This window comes from Eupeodes corollae, chromosome 1, assembly GCF_945859685.1.
Source record: "Eupeodes corollae chromosome 1, idEupCoro1.1, whole genome shotgun sequence".
Classification (NCBI taxonomy): Eukaryota; Metazoa; Arthropoda; class Insecta; order Diptera; family Syrphidae; genus Eupeodes; species Eupeodes corollae.
The window spans coordinates 15,206,445-15,212,010 of record NC_079147.1 but is presented as its reverse complement, the minus strand read 5'-3'; the positions used below and the strand labels follow the sequence as shown (position 1 = coordinate 15,212,010).

The 5,566-nt window shown below is 36.6% G+C and overlaps 1 non-coding gene across 1 annotated transcript; it reads right to left on the bottom strand.

Annotated features, from left to right (window-relative positions):
• Positions 1-1,446: 1,446 nt before the first annotated feature.
• Trnaq-uug (transfer RNA glutamine (anticodon UUG)) lies at positions 1,447-1,518 on the bottom strand. Its single transcript has one exon. It is a non-coding gene; the product is annotated as a tRNA-Gln (tRNA).
• Between the last annotated feature and the right edge of the window lie 4,048 nt (positions 1,519-5,566).

The window sequence follows — 5,566 nt, the reverse complement described above, 5'->3', positions numbered from 1 at the left end:
CTTCTTGAATGCGTCTAAGAGGTCGGATTGCCTTTTATTAAGGTCGGAGGGCGATTTACTAAGCTCTCCAAAGCTTATCGACCCATATGTACTGGCAGAACCATCGTCAAGTTGTTGTCTTCGTAACCGTAACCGTCTGCGTATGTCTTCTTCACTAATCTGCACTAATTCAAATTGCACTTCTTCGCAGTCGACACCACAATGTAGTTTGTTTTTCCTTTACTTTTGTGCAGCCCAGATTTGGTGCCCCTGCTTAATCTGCGGAGGAAGGAATTGTGTACGGCTTGTTTGGTTTTCCCCATGATGTCAATATCGTGTGCAAGTATCTAGCTGGACTTGGTAACTATGGTCCCTCTTGTTGACAAGCAATTGCTTTTGTTTGGTTGAAGAGGATAGCTGCTTAGTGTGAAAAATCTGATAAGTTGTTGATTTGCCCGACATATAATTGCTTTTTGCAAGTCTTCTAGCATTTCTTTATGTTCCCATACGCGTACCATTATGTCGTTATTTTTGCTCGTTGTAAAGCTGGCGTCCTATATTAGAACAGTTCGGCTCTTATGCCACTAGCTTCCGGGACTTTATTTTGATTGAGATTGTTCAAAGTAGACTTCCAATCGCTTCAGTAGGTCTGTAGGATCGGAAATCAGATTTCCTTCTCAGTCTTTTCAATACGTAGTGTATACTGCGTCACGTTCCCGACAAACTGCTTGATTTGTATTAAAATCTTCAAAACTGACTTTTACATAACTTAGGCAGGCATTGAGGGTCCTTGCTCATAGTGAGTCACTTTTTTTATCAGGGAATTTCTTTGTAGGTCCGTGAACGTTTGTAAGGCTGATGTTCTGAATTTTTTTCTAGTGGAATTCGTACAAAGTACTTTGTTATATATCACCGATATTTAACAAATTTGTATCCCCATCAGTCTTGAACCTTATATTTCAATGTCTGTCATCGTAAGTTATATACCGCCAAAAAGTACTATTGAGCTTGATATTTTTATTATTGGTGATTTTAACTTCATTGCTATTAATGGTCATATTTCATAAGTGAAAATATGCTTATTCCATAAATAATAAACAATGATTAAACAAAAATGACTTTGAACTTATTTCAAATTAATTGTATTGTTTATAATTAAGATAAAATTCTTGACTAAGTTCTAAATTCACAAGAAGAATTGAAAGTGTCAATCTCTTGATAATGTTTCCCATAAGAACGGTCTAAAAAGTTTGTAACAGAAGAAAATGCTTCTACATTGCTTTTATTTTTGGAACAGTGTTTTTTGAACGAGTTTTCAAAATAAAAACGAAATTTCTTATTTTCTTGTTTTTCCATCCACCTAATTAAAATCTCAAATCAAGAGAAATATAAATAAGATAGTTAAATCGAATGTTTCGAAATTCAATTATTAATTATTTATAATTTATGTAAAAGAATTGTTAGTTCAGGTTCTACCGAGATTTGAACTCGGATCGCTGGATTCAAAGTCCAGAGTGCTAACCATTACACCATAGAACCGTTGTGATCATATTTTTAAAGCTTAAAAGTCGATTTTAAAGTTTAGCGGTGACATGCAATTATTCAAAAGTTAAGTATTCATAAGGCTAAGGCAATATTTAAAAATATACAAATAAAACATTTGAGTAAACAATTAAGTGCTTGACAAATATCGGCTTGGTTTTTATTCAAATCAAGCTTGTCTACGAACAATATACATATATATTTGTGTTTATTCAAAAAACTCTTTTACTTTATAATCATGTTTTGAATTCGGTACAAAAATAGAGATTAAGATAAAATTTAAGATAATCGTCTCATTAGTTATGGAGTTACGTTCTAAGAGCTTAATTTTTGAATTTCAACGCTCGTATGCAAAAGTAAAACATACTTAATGAATAGATAAATATTCTGTGCTTCCATAAATTTGTCTAAGAGCTTTAACTTTAATTTTCCAAAATTTAATTTTCCGTGGAAAAACTTCTTTTACACTTTTTTTTTGTTAACTGTCTTCAAAAGCAATCTTGTGATGAGTCATAACTTCACTTCAACTTTTTGCAGTGATTTAAATCCACAATCTTTATTTCTTACCAATAACGAAAATTTCGTGCAAAATTTTTCAACTTCAAGCAATCACCATACCAGCTTCGGTATGCCAAATGCAATCGCGTGCAGTAATTGGCCTCTGAGTTCGTGAAAATGCATTCACGCCGAGGAAAAAATAAAGAAAACTGAAAAATAAGAAAACTGCAAGCTAAACCGAACTTCTGTGACAAATCAAGAAATTATCAGACAATCCTATCGTGAATGTCTCGCTTAACATGCGCTAATATGTAATTTATTTCAAAACAATTTTATTCAACTGACAGAACGGCTACAACTGCAACTGTCTCGAGTTTCTGTTTTTGTAATGTATAACGAATGCAGATCGACAGTAAATGATGACGACGGAGTAGGAGACGGAGACGTAGAAGACCGACGAACAAAACGCACGGTCACCTCACCACATTAATAATAATGCTAAATAAGTTCGCGTTTCCGTAAAAATCATTCATAAAATTAGCATAAACTTTATCTGGAGGGAATAATGAAATTGGATTATTAGCAATAAGAGACACCTTCTTTCACGCAAAGTGTTGATGATCTTGCATAATTTTGATTTAATTGCTAATTATGGAATTTGTATTATAAATTATAAGGTGCTGATATTAAATGTTTGTAGAGTTAAAAAAGTTGAATTATGTTTTTTCTTTTAATTGCAGTGAAGTCAGTAGAAAGTCAATAACTATTGGTTTTTATAAATTGTTTAAGGTAAGGAATTGTGATAATTTAAGTATGTGTATTTCAAAGGTGTTTAAAGTTTTTAAACATACACTGAAATTAATAAAAGTAAGAAAATCAAATATGAGCAAAGCTTAAATTATCAAAACTTCATACATTAATTTTGAAAGAATTTAAAGTGAGTTTATACAAATAGCTTGTATAAAATTCCATTTATTTGAGCGACAAAAATTCCCTTGAAAACAGGCGATAAAGCACGTTGGTGAACCAACGAGATTATAAGCATAAGAAAAGAAACAAGCAGACTTTTCATTGTGGCCAAGTCCACTAGTCTAGACTGTGACTAAGACGTTTTCAAGTCATGTCAAAAAAAATTGAAAGCAGAAACTCAGCAAGCCAAACGCAGGTTTAGGAGAAATTTCTGTAAAAGAAAAGAATGGACTAATAAGTCAGGCAGATTTAGGGAAATTCTTGCCAAAGAACCACCACAAATTGGGTCACTAAAAAATAAATAGTGGACAATGGAGAAAATTCTGTCACAATGGCAAAGAACTCATGCCAAACACTGACTCGGAAAACGTAGTATGTATCAACGGAAAGGATAAAATGGGCTATTAACTTCTTTTCACTCTTTTAATCGTCAGGCCGTGACAGCATCTTTCCTATTATGCTACTATCGTTATCCAACACCCTAGAAAACTTATTCCTAAAAGCCTAAAATAGAGATATGTTGTGGCGTGAGGTAAGAGTAGTTTTTATTGCTTATGCTTATTAATATAGATCCATAAGTCTGTCATCTTTTATTCTTTAAGCTTTAGAGAGATTTTCAAATCCGAAGCAATCTCAGACTTAAAGCCCTATATGCATACAATTCTACATAGTATACCTGCTTCAAAGGAAAATGCTTGGAAACAGCCTTAGTTTGCATTATGAGAACCTTTAACAACGCGCAAAATAGGGCAGTCAAAAAAGTGACTACTCCATTTGTAGGATTGGAAGCAATACTCAGTCTCTTACCCTGGACCTATGTGTATAAAAAAAACCGCTGGAAAAATTAGTACAAATATTTTACAGGAATACTTGGGGAACAATGTGAGCATAGTCACCATGTCTAAACTTTAACAAACTTCACAATTATCTTCACTAATGTAATCAAAGCTTTTAAATTTCTGTCGCCAAGAAGTAACGGTACAACCATGAGGAAGAGCAAGAGCACAGCCATTCAGATGTTTGTGTTTGGGAAAAGTGCAGGAAAAAAAGTGATGGTGGCCTTAGATAGACGGTTTTTTAAAGCTTTTTTAAAAAAATTTGTACACGAGTTTCCTGCTTAGTTTCTTCTATTGCGGAGTAAAATACGCATCTACCTGTCTATTGAAATAGGCAACATTTAAAAATTCTTTAGAAAGTTGTGTTGGCTTGTCACACAAAGGCGCCAGTCATAGCTTCCTTTGTAATCGATCCGGAAAATGTTTAAATCGATATTTGACAGTGTTTCCCTTTGATTAGAAATGTTAATTATATACTGATATCGGAAACCTAGCACTTCAAAAGCCGCATCTGTGATGGCTGCAAGGCAATGTTGCCACTGGTTTTCAATGCTTAATGCAGGCGGCATAGGACTCCTTAAGAGGTTATTAGAGACTCGATCGGAAAAGTCTCTTGTGATTGTAGTCGTCTAACGTCGAATCTTCTCACAGTACTTCCTTGTTTTGGTTTGGATCGGGATATGCGTAGCCGTACCTTGGCAACAACGAGGTAGAGGTCCGAGTCAATGTTGGCCCCTCGAAAAAATTGGACATTCTGTATACTGGAGAAGTGTCGTGCGTCGATCGCTATGTGGTCAATCTGGTTGACGGTTGATTGATCTGGAGATTTCCATATCCTCTTGTGGATATTGAGATATGTGAACTGCGTATTAGCTACCAGAACGTCTCGCCCCGCAGCGAAGTCGATCAGTCTGAATCCGTTGTCGGCGGTGGTGTCGTGCAGGCTGTATTTCCAGATTATTTCACCAAAGATGTCTTCTCTTTACATTTGGTGTCTTCATCTTTCTCCTCTGTTGAAGCATGCGCGCATATTAGGCTTATGTTGGCGAATTTAGCCTTGATGCGGATTGTCGTGATGCACTCGCTCACACTGTTGAAACTCAAGACTTTTTGCTTGAGTGTAGTTCCAACAAAAAATCCACCCCCAAATAGACGCTGTCTTTGTTCTCGGTAGCAGTCGCCGTAGTATACATCGCAGTCTTTTAGTTTGCGTTTGCTCGGTCCATCCCATCGCATTACTTGGATGGCGGTAATATCTGCCTTGCAGCAGTTTAGGGCTTCCGCTAATTGTTCGGCTGCACATGGTCTGTTAAGGGACCTAACATTCCACGTACAGATCCTAAGTTCGTTGTCCTTATTTTGTTTGTGTGGGTTGTCAACAGTGAATCCGTCAGTATCCAAAGCTTGTCCCCCAACCTGGAGGGTCAGATACTTCGTATAACTCCAAGGAATGGGGAGCCGGATAAACCGCTCCTTACAGGCCTGGGCTCCGAATATGACGAAGAAGTCCTATAAGGTGTTTACTAAGTAGTTCAACCTTATTGGAACTGTAGACGCCACCGTTGATTCCATCTCGAGAATTCGTCCGCTGCCGTCTGGATAAGGAGAGGTGCCTTAGTGGAAACACCTCTTCCTCCTCTCTCGTTTGCTGCCGCTAACAACTTTCCACGGGGGTTAGAACCCAATCTCCAGTTGAGGTACTAGGCACCCGATGTTCACCGCGGGGAGGTGAGAGTAGGAGT